Consider the following 20,915-nt stretch of genomic DNA (forward strand, 5'->3'; position numbering starts at 1 on the left):
GAAAGGAGACATGGCTAGACTAGAGAAGCTGATACCTGTTGAGGTTTTGTGCCTGCAGAAACGAAAACCAGGAAGTTAAGTGTCAAATGAGGGCAGAGAGGTCTATTGGCTTTTGTGGTGGACCACTGAATTCAAAGCCCAGGGATGTGTGCAGGCCTGGCCAGGAGGGAGCAGGTTCCCAGGAGGCCGCAGTTGTGGTGCTACTCATTACCAGACAAGAAATGAATCCTGCACAGACAGGCCAGGATTTGCCAACAAAAGTTATATGCATAGAAGGTTAATGAATAGTATCATTTCCAGGAAAATGGGCCAGGCTCAGTGTCCACAGCCAGGAACAGGTAGGTCAGATAGTCTAAGATGATCTAGGATAATAATGACAATGATGGTAGTTGTAGGAGTGGCTAGTGTTACTGATAACAGCACTTTTATAATTCTTCCCATCTTACAGTTGAGGAAACAGGCCAACCAGGTTTTAAGTAACATATCCAGCCAGGTTGACATAGCAAGGAAGCAGTGGAGCCATGATTCTCACTAGGCTAACTCCAAAGTCTGGGATCTTTCTACTGCACCACATTGCCTAAGGTCTAACATGTATGGACAGGTTCACGCGATGAATCAAACAAATGACACAGCAGGGTTATCGCTGCTGAACCTAGGACAGAGGTTGTATGTTTTTCAGATCAGGTTTTCCATACTTGGTGTGTGTCAGCAAGAACTGGCAGGTATACAGTGGCAGAGTGAGGCAGGGTCTCCCAAATTCCTGCCACTGAGACAATTATAATTCTAATACTTTCTGACTAGTTCCCTGCACCTGTGTTAGAAGTGAGGCGTGTAAGTTTATGGAGCAAAATGAGGGCTGAGATAGAGCCTCTCTTATCAAGTTGTGAATCAGGGGGCCTTTCTGGTAGTTGTTCTACTTGGTCTAAATGAGGAACCTGCAGACCTCTAGCATGCCCCAGATAGTGAGCAAGCTACCTAATTTGGGGGAAATATTTTGCTTTATATTTATCTTTCTCTTACCTGCTTAGAAGGTACATTGTTTGTGCATGTTTTATGCTAGTCATAGTACATTGATGAATGTATATAGCTTATGAATAAATATATAGAAGCATATTGATGTGAAGCTCAAAAATTTTTTACCAACAGATAAGATTTAAAATATTTGGAGGTGAGTATTCTAGGACAGTAAACCCCAAACCTGGCTTGTCAATCCAACTGCCAGCTAAGTTTTAAGAAGTCCATATTTCCTTGGCTGACGTGACCTTATTGAATCATAATCCCCAGGAGTAGGATCCAGGAATGTGTCTCTCTTTTTTTAAACAAGCACTAGAACTTGAACGACTGCATTAGGTAGGGAATGGCCCCTAAAACCTGTCTCACTACTTTGTAGTTGCTGGAAAAAAATCTTGGTGCCAATTGTTGTAAATAGATCATTGGAAGCAAGACAGCAACTCCTGGAATAATTTGAGGACTGCTAATGAATTGGCTTACTCGTTTAATGTTTGTGATCCTGTGTTGAAAATAAGCTCCCAGAGGAAGACCCATATCTAGTTTGTTCTCTACTTGTTCCTAGAACAGTACCTAACACATAGAAATGCTCAGAAAATACTTGTTGAATGAATGAATGAATAATAAAACCCTTTTCCCACTGTGTTTTGGTAGTAAATTTCCCTTCTTTCCTCAAATACAAAAGAACAAACTGGTTTTATCTGTGCTGCTGCAAATCTGAATGACCTGATAAAGTCCTTGGTTGTTCCTCTGAACAGATTGTACTTTTTTAATGCCCCAAATTACATTCATTTTCTTATTTTATTGTATTTTTAATACCACTTAAGAAAGTAGTGGAAATTGGAAGATGATATGGAGATTCACTTTTATTCTACTTCTCATTTCAAGTCCCTGTGTCTTTAAGGAAAGGGCTAAGCTCTAACTTGGTCATTCTCCAGATCCAAGAGGAAATGGATTGTAGCAGTTGTGCCTTTGTAGAGCAGATGTTTTCGTTGGAAAGGCTATCAGCCATCTGACTCATAATAAATCCTCAATTCCAGTAAATTCCCAGTTTTCAGTTACAGTAGGTAGGATGCAGGAAAACAGTGTCTTCCACTTTGGGATCTTTGAACTTGTTTCACATATTACCACTGTTCCCGGTGCAGTACAGTGTGTGAGAAGAGGGGAGGCCAGAGCAATTCCAGGAATAGATTCAGTCAGTTGGTGTTTTTGAGAGAGGCCATTGGAGGTAAACCAAAGCCACTACCCTCCCTGACCTGGTACTAACAACAAGAAACATAACTGCCCTGCATTTTCCTTTAAGTTCCTGGGTTAAAATCATTCCTGAATTATATTAATTTGACTATACTAATTTGAATAAACAAATTGCTGTCTTGATTCTTGTGATTGATTTGCATACTTTAGGTTTTAGTTTTGTTTTCTGTTACCCCTTTTCTTTTCTTTAGACTTTGAAAGAAATCATATGTCCTTATATGATATCTTTCATTTTAGAGTATTGTTTTATGGGAAAGTCTACTCAATACATATAAGCTTTTCAGACTCCTAGTAAGGCTTCACAGCCAGTGTTACTGATGAATAAGTCCAAATTACAGATGGGATGTTGAATGTGTCCCGTTTTCTATTGTAAGCTTGATTGAGAGATTTATTATTGACTTAGTGGAGTAGCTTCTCTTCCTCCTCCTCTGCTGTTGTCTAGCCGTCAGTTTCTATTCCCACCATCACTGAAGAGGGAAGAATGCCATAATTTCATGAAAATGAAGGATTCAACTCCCATTGCTTCTTTGGTCCCATTTCTCCATTCAGGGGCCTGGCTTTCATTTCTGAGAGCCTCTTAGGAGATCTGTTTCCAAGTGAAACATTGGAAGTTTTGGAATCAGTTCACTTGTCTCTGCTCCTAGTATTTCCCAGGTTGGTCTTTGGCTTTTCTTACCCAACATCAAGTCATTTGCAAGTAGTAACTATTTGGTTCCATACACCTCCCGAGTCATTTGTTCTTTTCATTTTTAGGTGATTAGTGGTCATTGTAAATTCCATAAACTCATTTAACATAGAACATTTAAAAAACACTTTTTTACTTTTGTATTCTAACGCATGTTTGTAAACATTCAGAACTACTGTGGCATCTCTTTGATGAAATAGAATAAAAGGAAGAATGAGTAGTGACCCTTATGACAATTGGTATGTGAGAGAGTCAAGAGAGGGAGGCACAAGATTCCAACTGCAGCATAGCAAAGGGAAGGTGGAGCAGATGGTTCCCTGGAAACTTGTCTTATTCTTTTTTGTCTCCCCTGTGATGAGCACCAGGGTGGCCTATACTAGGGAGGTCCTGGTGGAGTGGGGAAAGCACGGGCTGGGAGTTAGAAGACTGAATTTGTTTCTTGATGCTCTATTTACTGGATGAAGACTGGACATTTTGCTTAATATCTTCGGGGGAATTTTTAAGTTTGCACAATAGAGATGATAACAGTGTCCATCTTAACAGGTTGTTGGGATGTAATTTAATGTGTGACATATAGCACCCAGCCAGAAATAAACCTGTGAAGCAATGTCTGTGAGAAACACTGCTAACCTAGGTGTGTTGACTTTGAACGTCAGATCCCGTTTGCAGAATGCAGGGAGGCCGGCCATACCCTCTAGATTGCTTCAACTAAACCTGATAGGATTCTGTATCTGGGGAAAATAGCAATATTTGGGGAAATTACTAAACCCATGTAGTGATCTAAGAATTATACATATTATGCAATTAAGTATGTGTTCTGTGAAGCTTTAAAGCATGAGTAATGTGTTTCTGTTTTATATTCCAGCTTCTCTTTCCTTTTGGTCCTCTTTAAATTCTTTTTTTAAAAATATTTATTGATTGATTGATTGATTTTTGTAGTTGTACACAATAACTTTTTAATTTATTTTTTATGTGGTGCTGAGGATCGAACCCAAGGTCTATGCACATGCCATGCGAGCACTCTACTGCTGAGCCATAACCCCAGTCTCCTCTTTAAATTCTTTTAAAAAAATTTTTGAAACAATCTCAAATTTATAGTAGAAATATAAAAACAGTAAAAGCACTCTTTTTAACAAACTATTTAAAAGTAAGTTGTTGACATAATGGCTACCACTTCAAAATGCTTTGGTATGTTTTTCTCATTAGTAAGGACTAATAAGAAATAATTGCATAAATGACTAAGTAATTGTCATAAAAATATATTTTACATATAAAATATATAATGTGTACATAATATACTTTATATATGATACATTTTATCTATTAATTTTATATTCTGTATATTTCATATAAAATGTATATTTAAATGTATATAAAATTACTGTTATTTTATATCATCCAATTCTAAGACCCATTCAGATTTTACCAAGTGTTCCAGTAATTTCTTGGTCACAGAAGCATTCTGTCTAGAATCACATGTTGCCTTTAGTTGTAGGTCTCTTAAATATAATAGATCCTCAGTTTTTCCTTGACATTTGCACCATTTTTGAAGATGAGCCTGTTACTTTCTAAACTGTCTCTCAGTTTGGGTTTGCCTGGTGTTTTCTCCTGACTGGATTCCGTGCATACATGGGCAAAGAAATATCTGTGAAGTGAGGCTGTGTTTTCTTCACGCCTCCTCTCAAACAGCACACCGCAGCCATTTGCCTTGTTACTGATGATGTGTTTGTGTTCAGCACTTGTTTAAGGTGGTATCTATCATAGTTCGGATATTTAATGTCCCCCAAAGGCCCATTGTATTACAGGCCTAGTCCCCAGCCCATGACACTATGGGAAAGTAGTGGAACCTTTAGGAGGTGGGGCCTAAGGGAAGGAAGTTAGATCACTGGGGCGAGGGATCTTTGGAACTCCAGCTCCTTCCAGTTTCTCTTTTTGCTTCCCCGCCACCATGAGGGGAACAGGCCTCCACCACCACACACGCCTGCTATGATATATTATGTTGTCTCAGGCCTAAAGCAACAGGGCTAAGAGGCCATGGACTATTGCTATGAAACTATGAGCCAAAGTAAGCCTTCTTCCTTATACTTTGGTTATCTCAGGTATTTTATCACAGTGACAGTAAGTTGAGTAACATGGTGTCTACTAGGCTTTCTACCACAAAGTCACTTTTCTCCCTTTTTCATTGGTACATGTTTTGTGGTAAGGTCTTTTGAGATTACATAAATGTCCCATTTTCACCCAAATTAGCTGTACTAATTTATAGCAATATGGATTCATAATTTTCTTATTTCATGGGTTATTGTTAGTTGTTATCTTTTTTTGAAGCTAAGCATTGCTTCTCTATATATATGTATTGAAAAACCATTTTCATGTAGATGCCTCCAATTGCAATTGAACTCACTGGGTTCTATTTTTCCTTCTATGTATATTTGTAACTTCTTCCTCTGAAAACAATGAATCTGATTCCCTTAGCCTCAATATACTATTATAACATAAGGTATAGGTTACATGTATGTCCATTCCTCTGTGTGTGGCCGGTGTCCCATTGTTGCTGCTGCCACTCCTCAGGTGGGCACACTCCTCCCTCTGCCTGGGTTCTGACATGTTGCACCAAGTTGCTTTTCTGGGTGGACCACTGTAGATCTCCCTCCTCACCCCAAAGTTATCCTTGCCCTCCTTCAACCCAACTTTCCAAAGCTCTTAGGATATTGTAAATGATCTGGTGATGTCACTGCCCACCTGTAATCTCTTTCCATATGACTCTTAAAATGAGCTCCTCAACTAAAACATATCAAGGTTGTTCATAGTCTGGCCCTTGAACTTGTTCAGACTCAGCTTTTACCACTTCTCCCTAATATCCAGAGTTTCACCTTCCTGTATAGCACTGTGGTTGTGTTCTGTGCCTTCCACCTGTTTTCACTTTTTAAACATTTTTTTTGGTACCAATGATTGAACCCAGGGGTGTTCAACCACTGAGCTTCATCTTCAGCCCCCGCCCTCCGGTTTTAAAAAAATTTTTAGTTGTAGGTGGACACAATACCTTTGTTTTATTTATTTATTTTTATGTGGTGCTGAGGATCGAACCCAGTGCCTCATACGTGCTAGGCAAGCGCTCCACCACTGAGCCACAATCCCAGCCTTTGAACCACAGCCTGAGCCCCCTCTTTTTATAAATGAAGGGGTCTCACTGAGTTGTTAAGTGCCTTGCTTAGTTGCTGAGGCTAGTTTTGAATTCATGATACTCCTGCCTCAGCCTCCCTAGCTGCTGCAGATTATAGGCGTGTACCTCTGCACCTGGCTCATTTCCACTTTTTATTCCCTGGGATCACTTGGCTTCCTTCCAACTAACAACATTGCCTCCGAAGCCTTACATGACACCCCGTTTTGCCCTCTCTTTAGTGTACCTGCTTTGTCCTGCCATAGGGGAACCCCTCTCTTGGAATGCACCTTTATTGTAATAGTTTTAACCCAATGGTTAATTTACTAGCATACTTTTCCCACTCAACTGTTAAGGTTTTCAGGGAATATATTCTCAGTTCATCTAGGCAGTGCCCAAAACATAGGTGGCACATGTTTGTATAATGAATGAATAAGTGAATTCTGTATTAATGAATTCTGGGGCCAGCCCCAAGGGCATCCTCAATGTGATAGGAGAAAGGAAGTGACTAAAACCAGAAGATTAATGATCTGCAACATATATTGGGTCTAGCCATAGTTTATCTGGAGAAAAAGCCCAGAATTGTTGTATTGAGGCATTAGAAAGGACTTTTTTTTTTTTTTTTTGTTATTGTTAACATAGTTTTGTTTTTTAACACAGTTTGTGAAACCTGCTTTGGATTGTTCACAGGTTTTCTTGTGTCTTTATCAACATTTAATTAAGTAATAGACCCCAAAAACCCAGCTTAGGGGCCCAACCTATTCTGCTATTCTAATTACATTCTTTGATACCTATTTAGTGTAAACTTTTTTCAGTAAGTTGAATCCACGTTCCAAGTGAATTAGAAATGTTAAGCTGTTAATCGCTTCCCTGGAGAATTACCACTTGCTAGGAGCCTTCGTTACTTTCATCATCATTTATGCATCGTGAAATGTCACAATTTCTGCTCATAAGCACAAAACTGCACATGTTCGTCAATTGATCTATCTTAAACCTGCTATTAGTTTAGAAATTAAAGAAATATTCTTCACTAACCCAGGCCAATGATAAAGCCTAACTCAATTTATAATTCTTCTAAATCTGGCATCAGCACTTCTATAATTAGTAAAGTTCTTACAAATCCACCTACTCAAGAGTTATGCTAAGTCCAATATTTATAGTTTTTCATTTATGGAGCTATTAATATAGTATGTTTTCCCTCATGAATATTTTAATTCTTCATAATTAACTGTAGAGACACTTTTCATCTATTATTCCTCTATAGGATCTTGCATTTCCTTTTTGATTCACAGAGACCTCATTTAGTAAGTAGCAAAGAGCTTTCAAAGCAAATTTGGATCTAGGAGAATGATGTAGTGGAAAACAGCACTGTGCCTGGGTTTGGGTTCCTGCCCTGTGACTAATTAGCTCTGCACATGGGAGAAATCATTTCTTTTATCTCAATGTCTCTCAAAGTCAGTGTGTTGGAATCAATGGTTTCAAAACTTTCTTTTTATTTTATTGTATTTTTTGGTGGTGCTGGGGATTGAACCCAGGGCCTTGTGCATGCGAGGCAAGCATTCTACCAACTGAGCTATATCCCTGGCCCCTAAACCTTTCTTTCTTAATATGCTGGAAACTTTTTTACAAGCAGAATCTTTCTGCCAATACCTGTTCTGTTGAACAGAACTGTGGCCACTGCAGCTAAAGTGGGGCCAGAGACCCCAAAGCCTGCCCATTTGGTTTCCCCTGGGTTGCTCTTAAGGCACATACTCTTAGAGAGTATGTGTGCTCCCTAAGTTCTCAGAATGCAGGATATAGATTGTGGACCCTGATTTTGAAGGCCCTTATTACCTTTAACATTTTCTATTTTATTTATTCCTTATCCTTGTCAGGACCGGTGGCACAGATTCACTGTTATCATTGATCCCAAGGGGTTGGTCTCACCAGTGCCCCGTCTTTTTACCTGGGCCCCTTTCTCTGACTCATGCAGACCATGTGGATGTGACTGATTAGAAGAATGTTGGAAAAATACCTTATTGTAATTTCAATTTCCACTGTGATTCTTCCTCTGTTTTGGGTTTTTGAAATATGCTATAAAATCTTTTTTTCTTCAGTTTTTAAGTTGTACATTGCATATAACATTAAAAGTCTTTCATCTGAGCCATTTTCAAGTGTACAATTTGGCAGTACAAAGCACATTCATAATGTTTTGGAACCATCACCACCATCCATTTTTATAATTCTTTTCATTTTGTGAACTGAAACCCCAGAACCATTAAACAACTCCCTATTCTCCTTTCCCCACCACCAGTCCCTGGTTACCATCATTCTACTTTCTGTCATTATGATTTTGACTGTTCTAATATTGCATATAAGTGGAATTATACAGTATTTGTTTTTTAAAAAATAATGTTGTATTTTTTATTCCTTTATTTTATTTATTTATATGTGGTGCTCAGGATTGAACCCAGTGCCTCACACATGCTAGGGAAGTGTTCTATCACTGAGCTACAGCCCCAGCCCAAGTATTTGTTTCTTTGTGACTATCTTATTTCACAGAATAATGTCCTCAGAGTTCATCCATGTTTTATAAGGATCAATTATATGTCTCTGTGCCATAATTTGCTAATCTACTTATCTGTCAATAAATACTTGGCTTTCTTCCATATTTTAGCTATTGTAGTAATGTTACTATGAACATGGGTGTGCACATGTCTTTTTGAGACCATGTTTTCAATTATTTGGAGTATATGCCCTGAAATGGTATTGCTAGAACATATGGTAATTCTATTTTTAATTTTTTAGGAACCATTGTACTTTTCCATAGCACCTGTACCATTTTACACTCCCATTCATAGTTTATAAGGGTTTCAATTTCTCTACATCCTTGCCAACACTTGCAACTTTTGTTTTTTATTTTGTTTTGTTTTGGTGGCTCCCCTAATGGTGTCCCACTATAGTTTTGATTAAAGCAGAGTGTCTCATCATGTGTTTATTGGTTATTTGTAAATCTTTGGAGAAATATCTACTCAAGTTCTCTACCCATTTTTAAATCAGGTAGTATTTTTTTGTTGTTGTTGAGTTTTAGGAGTTCTCCATATATTCCAGATATTAATTCCTTAGAGGCACATGACTTGCAAATATTTTGATTTGTCTTTCTATTCTATTGATTTTGTCTTTTTTTTTTTTTTTTTGGAGGGGGCTGGTACTTGGGATTGAACTCGGGCACTCAACAACTGAGCCACATCCCCAGCCCTATTTTGTATTTTGTTTACAGACAGGGTCTCACTGAGTTGCTCAGTGCCTCACCGTTGCTGAGGCTGGCTTTGAACTTGCCATCCTCCTGCCTCAGCCTCTTGAGCTACTACCACACCCAACTGACATTGTCTTTTGATGTACATTTTTTTTTAATTTCATGAAATTTGATTTGTCATTTGGTCTTTATTTCCTGTATACTTGCTTTTAAATCCTAAACTTTGTCTATGATACCTTCCACTCTCCTAACCCAGTGAAGCATACCATTCATCTGTATTCTTTTATTACACATCACAGTCCATTACTTCTCAGTTCTCTCTTCATGTTTGGATCTATTTTCTTTTCTTTAGCTGCCAGTCCTTTAAGCCAATGCTTCTCCAATGTTAATGTAAGCACAGATTACCCAGAAATTTGTAAAAATATCTCCAAAGTACAGCAGTGCTGATAGTCTGAACACCAAAGCTCAGGGTAGGTCATTCATTCACAGATGTTATGCCACTCCTTCATTGCGGGGCTGTTCCTGGTACTCTGTCTCTAGATGTTTTGAATTAGATAGTCTGAAATATGAAAGAGGTAGAATGATCTTCATTGGAAAACATCCACAGCTTTTAACTTATCATCCTGCAGCCTAAGAAAGCCAGAATCCTTCCTTACTTCTTACCACTTTGGGAAGTTCTCTGTCGTTCTTCTTGGGGGTACCCATTACTCTTCTGCTTTTTTAATTGCCTTTCTTGTAAAAACCTACCTGCCAGACAGAAAGTGTGTCAGTCTGATTAATTCATTCCCAACACCTAGAAGTAGTGGATGAGTTCTTTAGCCTCTCCTCATGGGGCTCCTGACCATTAATTTTGCAGGATCTCTTACTGAAGACAAGAAAACCTTCTCTCATTTTCATGTGTTTATATCTGCTGCTATAGGGGAAAACTGATTCTTGCAAAAAATTTTTTGACCTTTTTTATTCTTATCAGTGTCTTGCACACATGATTGGTAAATCACAAATGAATATAGACTTAGTGACATATATAGCATGTGGCATCAAAGTTTATTAACTTTGATTCAGAAGTCAGATTATAAATGGCAAAAATATTGCTTTTGACTTTCTGTACTATACAGTTTGACCATTTGGTTAGGGTTTAAGTCTGAAGTTTCTTCTTATCCTAGGGGATAATCTGAACCTAGTAGAAAATTACTTATTCTCCCCAAACTCATACCAACTGATTATATTGGAAAATCAAGTTAATACTTTACATAGATCTCTGCTGCTTCTGATAGAGATGCCCATTTGTGAAATTCATTTTTTAATCCAGTCTGTGCACTCATTCATACATTTATTCATTAAATATTTATCACGTGCTTCTTTCTGTGTTAGGCACCATAGTAGGAACTAGGTATATAGAAATTAATGAAGCAGTCACTACTCTTAAGGAACCCAATCAGATTAAATGATGAGTGCTTATGTAAACAACCTTAAGACACAAAAGAAACAATGAAATATTACTGTAGAAAGGGCGCAAAGATCTGGAGTATTTCAAAGGAGAAACCATTAGATCAGATGATAGTGTCAAGGAAGTCTCAAGAGAGGATGTAACATTTGAATTGGACTTAGAAGAATAGAAATTTTTTGGATTAGACAAAGGGGAATGACAGGAAGGATGGGGGGATGCGAATAAGACAGTAGAATGTATTGGACATAATTTTTCTGTGTTCACATATGAATACATGACCAGTGTAATACCACATCAGGTACAACTATAGGAGTGGAAAGTTATACTCCATATATGTATAACATGTCCAGATACACTCTGCTGTCTTGCATATCTAAAAAGATCAATTTTTTAAAAAATAGTAATTAACACAATTAAAAAAAAATAGAATAGATCCAATTTGAAGATTGGGGTTGGGAGATGCCAGACTGGGAGAAGGCATTCAGGATGGAATGGTGGAGTAGAGACCTAATAGAAGGACAGCTCATCACGGGACCCATGCTAGGGGTAGTAGAAAAACAAGATAGCTTGGAGGAGCTTGAATGTCAGCCAGGTGTAGACAAGGGAGGGCTTTTGAGGCTGAGAGAAAGGCCCAATATTTACACTGCTTCTCAGAGCTTATTTTTTACACAGGACCTTTCCTGTATTCAGTTTCCGAGAGAGATGGCTCAAGCCTCTCATTGTTTCAGAGCTCCAGGGTGCCCTTTAGGTTCCACAAATAATAGCAATATGTTCATCCAGAGATCACCAGTCACTTCAAAGAGGGAGTTTCTAGTAGACTCCATTCTCTGTTTAACACCTGTGACTTATGCTGGTCTCCAGTTAATGAGGATGCAGTGCCAGGTGGCTGAAATAACATAAAATAACCAATTGCTTAGTTGTCATGTGCACCAGACAGTCTGAGCCAAGTGACCTGCTGGGTGCGAAGGTGTTATTAGCTTCTAGAGCCCGTCTGTTTTCACACACAGAATCGTTTGGGAAGGATCTTCAAACCCCAGAACTCCAAAAAAAAAAAAAAAAAAAAAAAAAACCCTAGGGAGGATAAGACTGAGTATAGCTTTAATGGTAGCAAGAATGGCCTGGTAATGGAAAGCAATCTGGAAGGAGTAAGAAAAGCGAAACTAACATTTAATGAACATCATCTTCATGCCTGCTTCTGTGCTTGGCACTTGCACATACATTTGAAAAAGCTGTGCAAGCCTATTGCTTCCCATAATGCCCACATTTGGCATATCATATGGAAAAAACAAAAGCACGCAATCTCTTAGGGAAAAAAAAATTCTATAGCTGAAAGTTCACCATATTTGGGCAGCTCTTAAGTTGCAGGACACATTTGCGAAACATTTCATGTATTCAAATGGCATGCCGCTGTGGACCATCTGCCTTTAGCATGGTCACATCTTACACCTTTTTGTTCTTTGGGTGAAGAGAAGCAGGGAATGTGAGATGTTCGGAGGTCCAGGATGGGTCATGGTACTGCTTCAAGTCTTACCAAGGTGAGAGGCATCGAGTCCAGAGACAGCCTCGTAGCAGCCACAGGCTGGCGCTGCGGGAGATGGCTTTAGCAAAGTTTTCCTCTGGCGCTCTCTCATCTTTGTCCTGAGGGTCTTTTCTAGGTTCTGATTAAAGCCCAGCATTCCATAGTGTGTAATAAGTATTCAAATGACCCTGGGATAAAAGCCTTTTTTTTAATCACTCAATTCTATAGATTTTGATTTACCATGGTATCATCTATTACCTCAGTTTAATAATTTACAAGAGAAAAATGTTGGTTATAACTGAAGGAAAACCACTTCAAACCCCTTAGGCATATAGGGCAATTTATTAGCTTTCTGAAGCCAGAAACCAATTAAATAGCCAAACCACAGCAAGAGCAGGGACACAGCTGGACAGAGACCCACAGGAACCAAGGATGTAGATATTGCCAGGACTCTGGCCTCTCTGTTCTCTGCTTTTCTCAGCTGAGTTGGCTTTATTCTTCCACTGCAGCCCAGCCTCTTCCATGTGTGGGAAATATGGCTGCTGATTTTTTTTTCCTCCCTGCCTCTGCAGAGGAGCTGGCCCACCCTCAATCAAAAATCTTGAAGAAAGGACTAGCCTTGCCCTAAACTCATCAGCTGTTCCCAGGGGTTAGAAATGGACAGCACTTTCAGGAGCTATAAGGATCAGGGTTGTCCAGAGGACTGGGCCAGGTGGACAGAATTACGGATGTCCACTCGATCAACTGCCACCTTAAAACTTTTTCTATCCTTTACAGAGCGTTATGTAAAAAATTTAGGAAAGAACTTGACCTAAATCCATCTCACAAAAATTGAGGGAGGTCTGTAGAGTAGAGGAAAGGGACCAGGGGAGGGAGGGAAAGGGCCAAATATTGGCCAAATTATATCGTGTTCCTGTACAAATACATAACAAAAAATCCTACCATTATGCAAAATTGTAATGCACCAACAAAACATAGGAAAGAATAAAAATAGACTTGACCTTTTCTCTAAGTTATGGAGATGTACTAAGGATGTGGGAAATAGTGTCCATCACTATTCCACATGTGGTCAAATAAAAGCTCACTAATTGTTTTCACTTGTTTTGTTGAATTCTTGGATAAAAGTCTGGCACAAGGTTCATTTCAGTAGGTCTGCATAAAATCACAATTCAGAGATATTCCCAAATGTAGTTCAGTATGATTTATAAAACAATTAAAAGAACTGATGCTTTAAATTCCAAAGACTCTTTCTACATTCATTAAGAGCACAGTTGTTAGAGCAATTGGGGGAACCCTGAGCTCTCTATTCTTTCTCTAAAAGCTTTGGTGTGTAGAGAAGTTGGCAGGAGTGAGGAAGTCATTCGCTGCCAGTGAGGACCCTGGCTGTGCTGCAGGGCTTTCCCCCACCTAGCCTCTCTGGCCTCCTAGAGAAAAAGGCTCCACTGTGCACACTTGCAGAGTAGCACCTTGACCATTCAAAGAGATCCAGTGGCTGTGTCTGTTAAGTGTAATAACTGATGGGACAGTATTTGACCGACAGAATCTTGATCATCATTATTTTAAAAGAGCCAGGATTTTTCCCTCAAAGTTTATTTGTACAACATGTGTTTCAATTTAGCTTTATAAACAGCAGCTACAACTAACATATTAAGGGAAAGTACAGCTTCACAAGCAGATTCCTGAATAAATGAAAGCCACAAAATGATCTTTGCTTATGAAAATAAACAAGATAAAAATTTTAGAAAACCTAACTCCAAACTGTATGGTGTAGTAATGCACTCAGAATGTCACTTTTGGAAGACATGGGCAGGTGGCAACAGCTCTATGGTGTCCTGAGCTTACCCTGGAAGAGCTGGCTATTTCGAGAACATTGCAGTTATCCCTTCCTGACCTGACAATCAGCGCTCCTTATTTTCACTGAGTAGAGTTAGTTAATCATAGAATGTGCTTAACCATACATTATTGAAAGAAGGTTGATATTATGGCCTTAGAACTCCACGGTCCTCATGGATGTCCTTGGAGAAGCTATTCTCCTTCCTGGAGTCTGTGTAAAGATCAGATGAAAACATTTTATTTGGCAGATGACCTCTAGCCTTTATTCTTTATATATTTATGCCTTTATGAACTTCAGTTTCTTATAATGTTTAGCAATAAGCATTAAAATACATAAAGCATATGCTTTTTTGTTTTCAGTACTTTCTCAGTGCCTGTTGCATTCAGGGTAGTCAATTCTGGATAATAAGGAATAAGAAATGGTTGCTCATACTCTTTTGGAGCATATAGGATGTAGACATTAAGTGGAGAAAAAGTAAATGTGTAGTAACTCTCTGATACCGTTCCTGCACGTAGATTTTTGAATTTCTTATACTTTATTTTTTGACCATTGATACTGAGTCTTTTCCCTGTGCCCAACAGTGTGCTGGTGGAATGAGATATGGTATTGTGTTTGAGTCCAGATTCTGAGTCAACATACTTGCGTTTAGTACTTATCTTCTCCATTTAATCTGTTTCTTCATCTGCTAGTGAGAATAATAATATAAGGTTTTTATGAAGATTATGTAAATGTATCTAAAGCACTAAGCAAAGTGACTGCTGAATAAACACTGAATAAACGTTAGCTCTTGGATAGGAAAGAGAATATAGATTTCTACCCTGTCCTTAAGAAATTCAGGGTATTTAGAATTTAAACCTACAGTGCTCAGACAATATCAGGAATTCATGAAGCAATATGGTGGAAACTACCATGGATTAGATTGTAATTAAAAAGAATCTTAATGGAGCTAGTGAATTTGCAATCAATTAAAGAAACTAAAACCACTGTGATTAAGAAAAAGAGAGAAAGAGCTTTTGACAAGGGGAATGGAAAATGCAAAGATCCAGTAAAACATAAGGAAAGTGGGCCCAATTAGGCAAAGAGAATACTCCTATTTCCATTTGGAGAAACCAAACCAGAAGTGACTCTCATAAATGCTACCTTCATAAGGGATATCAAAATACTAAAATAGTTTTTTAACCATGAACTCAGTATGTTGTAGAGATAGGCTACGACTGAGCCTCCAGAACCCCTAGTCCAGGGCCTGGAAAGAGCCAGCCACAGCATTGCTCCTCCTCATCTGTTTGGCCCAACCTGACTCCCTCACTTTTGGGTTTGTTTTGCTTTCTGACTATATTGCTTTCTCTGGCACTTGTACATTTCCTAGCACTTTTATGAAAAGGAAATGACTTGATTTCTACAAGGACCAGTGTCATCGTGGGGCAGAGACCCCCTTGCAGGGAGGTGAAGTTTTTAATGTACATTGTTTTCCTTATTCTTAAATATTTCTTCCGCTTAGATTTAATTCCATTCTTACCATATTCATTAACATGTCTTAATGCCAGCAGAATCTCAATTTAAATTTTGATTGGGGCTGCTGTTTTGATACACACAGTGAGTTAAGAGGATTTTTTTTTTTAATCTTAAAGCTCTGTCTCAAGAAATGAAAGAGCTGCTGCTGATTCTCTATAAGGCCCTCTATTACTGCCTTTCTCAAACTTTCATTCCATCCTCCCTCCTCATCTCCTGTCTCTATTTTAATTTTTATCTAGAACATTTGTAGCATATTATATACTATACTTGTTAAATGCTTGAGTGAAAGGTAGCACCGTAAGAAAGTCTTATTTTCTCACTTGAAAAAATTGATGTGAAAAATCTAAATTTATGTAACCTGAGGGTGACAAATCTATATTATCTAATACTGGAAACTCTGAAGTACAGAACTCACTCAAAATATGCTTCAGCTTTAGAAAGTTTTAGTTTGCATACAGCTTGTCCAAAACTCATAGCTTTTGTATAAAGAGATACTTACCTACACCTGGCTTTTGGTTACCCTAGGATCATGGTTAATCCCATGTCTCTTAATACCACTTAAAATGTAACTTAAGTAGTGCTAACCAGAGTTTGATATCATATATAGCAGCTTCTTTATAGTCATTTTTATAGTCATTTATGCCCACAGACTGGTTTTACTAGTAATGGTTATATATTTGTTGTAAGTCCTTTTGAATTGAGAAATACAGTGGCTTTTTTATAGTCTTATGTGACCTTGCAACATTTTGGTTCACCTAATGTTTATCAGCAATTAGTTAATTGGTAGTTTGTGCCTACATCGACACTAATGTTCTCAACTTATAAGAACTTATTTAATGGCTGCTATCTTTATTTGGAATAATTAGCATATCAAAGGAGTGTAGCATAATGATAGATTAGACTTGTATTTATTTTCATTTCCAAGGTAAAGTGTCATTTTCCTATACCCTTTTGATATCTGCAAGGAGCCTCTCTTGAGAATATTTATATAAAGAAATCATTATGATCCAAGAAATATTGACTCTTTTGAATAGGTGTGTCCTCAGCTGGTACCACGGTTCACATTTGAGTGTTCTTTAGTAAAATCTTAAGTAGTCATAGACTTAAGGAACTACAAAGATAAATTGTCAAATCTTCCTAATTGAAAGCATTTTCTATTTAATTCCACCAGTTTGAACCTTAAAACCCAAATTATTTCTCCCATTACAAAAGCAAGCTCAGTGGTTAATTTTCATTCATTTACTCATTCTTTCCATCATTCTTGCATTTTTTCCAGCCAATTTGATGTACTGTGTTCCAGACACTAGGGATGCAAAAATGAACAGGAAAAGCTCCCAGACTCCAAGGGGCTCATCTATCGTGAATATTCACAAGAAACCACAGGAACCCCTTTCTGTTGTAGTCAAGTCAAAGCCACTGTTACATCTCAGCAGCTGAATATCGTGGCTATTATTGCCTCCCCATATATAAATATATGAGTGCCTCGACAGGCTTTTATAAAGGTGGAAGGCAGTATTCTTTAGCTTTAGCAGATTCGGCATCTTTCCCTGCATTTTAGCCTGTGGCAGTTTCAGATGGCAAAGATAGAAAGCCCTGAAAATGTATACTTGTACACTTAAAAATGTCCCTTACTACGTTATAACCATCCTCTGTTTTTCAAATGCTGCCATTAGTGGTTAAAATAATCATCTGTAATGTTAGCTTCTAAGAACCATGGTACAAGGACTTCTTTTCTAATTTCCCAAATGGGAGGGAACACATGTTCAAGCCTGTTAGAGCTGCAGAAACTGGAAACAGCACTGTGTGTATTTGTATTTTTGGAACTCTTTAGGCTTATTTAAGCACTCAAAATCAAACTTAGGTATCCATTAGGAATCAAATATCAATTCAGGGAAACCTCATGTACTACACTAAGAAGAATAAAACATATTACAGAAATTCATGAAATGAACTCCTGGAAACAACTAGATTTTTATTCAGACCAATGTTTCATGTACTTTTTGCAGGATGTCAGATGATAAATGTTGATGATGTAAGCCAGGGTCACTCCTTTTCTGTGGATTATTAAAGCATTTCTGTTCTTTCCTGAAATAATAGTGAGATAGATAGGGAGTTACAATGTAGGAAAAGGAAATAATTATAAATTATCCATAGGTATATGGAATAAAGCTACTAGTTAAAAAAAGATTTCAGGCTGGGTGCAGTGGCACACACTGGTAACCCCAGATCCTGGGGTGGCTGAGGCAAGAGGATTACAAGTTTGAAGCCAGCTTTTGTGATTTAGTGAGACCCTGTCTCAAAATTAAACCAAAAAAAAAAAAAAAAAGAAGAAGAAGAAGAAAGAAAAGAAAAAGGGCGGGGGTGTGGTGCTGATGCTGGGGATGTGGCTCATCCCCTGGCTTCAATCCCTGGTACCAAAGAAAAGGTGGGGGGGGGGGGGGGGGCGGTCAGGGGGAGAGGAGGGGAGGGTGGATTTTAGTGGCCCCTGGATTTTTGAAGTGTGTTTTTTACAGGGGTTGGCAATTTGTCACCATAGTCTTCAGCCTCGACCTTCCATAAGGAAACTTCTCCATTTTCTCCCTCATTTTGGGGGGAAAAAAATGCCAAAACCAAATAAAAACCCAAAGTGGTGCTTCTTATGTAAGAAGGTATTACATATCTACATATAAAATTAAAATAGTGGTAGATGAAAAACTAGAGAAATAGTTATATAACCTCAGGGTTATTGACCACATTCAACTCTGTAAGAATCTAATAATTTTTAATAGTTTTTTTTAAGTTGTAGATGGACACAATTTTATTTATTTTTTTATGTGGTGCTGAGGATCGAACGCAGTGCCTCACATGTGCTAGGCAAGCGCTGTACCACTGAGCCACAACCTGAGTCCCCAAAATCTAATTTTTTGTAATGACAGAGAGCCCCCAAAGTAAAAAATCAAAAGCTAGACTGAGAAAGAGCATTTGTAATAGCTGTGTTTGCAAAGGGCTAATAAGCCTACTAAATAACAATAAAAGAACACATATATTAAAAACAGGTAATGAACTTGATGAGGAAATTTACAGAAGAAATTTCAGTGTCCAAGAAACATGTGAAAAGTTGTTCAGCCTCATTCTTGAATCTAAATTGTGATACCATTTTCCAGGTCTCAGATTTCCAATACTAAATCTAAATAATAATGGCCAGTGTTATCTAGTTTTCAAGATGAAGGAGATTAAACTCTCTCATACTGATACTGAAATTTATGGTGCCAAATGTGAATTCCTGCAAATTTTTCAGAAAATAATTGTTTTAGATTCTACTGAAATATAAAATGTTCATATAATCTTTAATCCAAAGAGCTCAGTTTTAGTTGTTGATTAAGAAATAGAAGGATACATACATACAAATACACACAGGAGTATTTACTGTAACGCTCTTAAGTGGCTAAGAATTGCAGACACCCTGAAAGTCTGAAATCCATGCCACAGAATGTCATGTGGCTATTTAGAAAGCAGTTGGTAGAACAATGTGTACAATATAACTCCATTAGGGAAAACAAAACAGAAGGTTAAAGAGCTGTTTACATGTAAGTTTTTATGAGCACAGACAACTGACCTACATATGGTTAATACTGCTTACCTTGAAAAGTGGTGGGTGAGATGAGTGTGGAAGAACTTTTTCTTTATAAACTTATATATGGCTTGATTTGTTAAAACCAGCCTAATTTTTGTAACTGAAAAAAATTTAAGAAGTTAAAAAATAAAGAATGGAAACTGAAGGAAAGGCAGCCAAAGAAGTAGGAAAAGACCAGAATATCATTTTTCAGAAGGAAAAAAATTTAAAAAAAAAAAGTGTCTCTAGAGGCAAGTGATCATCCATGCCAAATACTGTGTGGAATATCAAGTAAGAAAGGACAGGGGAACTCTGCTGTGTTTAGTGGGTACCCTTGGAAATCTCAAAATGGTAGAGTCATTGGGCTCTTCCCATGATGTAGTGGGCTTAGGCCTGAGGGGGTCAGGGAGCAAAGACAACTCTTTCTAGGAGAAAGACAAGAGAATCTGGGGGACTTGAGAAAGTCCAGCATGCTGCCTTTTTAAAAGTTCTAGTTTTTAGGATGGGAGAGACTTTATGGTCCTTGTCCCTGTGTATACATGTCACACGTGTGTATCTTATGGGCACAGTAGGAGGCAGAGCAAGGAGACTGACCATGTCAGAGCTGAGTCAGGTGAGTGTGCTGACCAGCTTCCCAGGCTGCAAGGAAAGAAGGGCTGGGGTTTTAGACAGATGAAGGACATTGTGTCTGAAGTTCTCAATGTTTAGGGGCAGCCCATCTTAAAATCCAGGTTGGGACCCCCTGCCTGGTATAGCTGCTGAACCTACCTGCCTGAGGACTGGTAAACTGATCCAGAAATACAGATCAGTTCTTTCTGATCCCTGTGGGTGGAAGGTAAACAATTCTATTAAGTATTTAAAATTTTTATATTCGAATTGAGGTCTCTACCAAGTTATTAAGGGTTGCTAAAGCTCTGTATGCACAAATTAAAATCAACATACAGTTCAGTATCTTATTCAGAACCCTGGCAGCCACTTGGTGCTTGGCAGTAATCATAAAACCATGCATGTAGTTATAAGTTGCGCAGCTCTGATTCAGGAGACTTCATCAGTACAACAGTGTTGGCTTAAATTGGTTATGATACTCAATTGCTGTTATTCTCCCTCTTTAATTAAAAATTATAGTAAGTTTAGCTTTATCATTATCGGTTTAGCTTGTGGTGGTCCAAGTGTGCATTGGCACATTGATCAATAATAAACATATTTGGATCAAAAATGTTTTGTCCTTTAAGATTCTTATAACTAGCCATTTAAAGATATGTGTCTTGGGCTGGAGATGTAGTTCATTGGTAAAGTACCTGCCTAGCATGAATAAGGCCCTGGATTGATCTTCAGCACCATAAAAAAAATAGAAAATATGTGTGTGTTTTGTGGTTCCCCTGTCAATCATCTATGGTCACTTTGCTGAAGTACATGTGTACCTAGCCCCCCTGCTGTTTGCTTTTATGGTGATAAACTTCAGGGTGATTCTTCCTGGGAATTTCTGCTATTTAAATAACTTACAAAATACTGTAAAGGTAGAAGTAATAAGATTACTGGGTATTGTAACCTTTTGTTCATGTTTTAGGCTATAAAGCATGTTTATAGCAATATGTTTACTACAATTTGTTAATTATGGTTTTTTGCCAATTCTTCGTTAATGCCGGATTTGCTCCTCTCCTCTACCTGGAAT

General features: G+C 38.1%; 1 protein-coding gene across 2 annotated transcripts in view; it reads left to right on the top strand.

Annotated features, from left to right (window-relative positions):
* The window catches only part of Babam2 (BRISC and BRCA1 A complex member 2), a 395,729-nt gene that overhangs the window by 196,744 nt on the left and 178,070 nt on the right, over positions 1 to 20,915 (top strand). The gene's annotated exons all lie outside the window — the stretch shown is intronic.

The sequence above is a fragment of the Marmota flaviventris genome, chromosome 14 (assembly GCF_047511675.1).
Source record: "Marmota flaviventris isolate mMarFla1 chromosome 14, mMarFla1.hap1, whole genome shotgun sequence".
Lineage (NCBI taxonomy): Eukaryota > Metazoa > Chordata > Mammalia > Rodentia > Sciuridae > Marmota > Marmota flaviventris.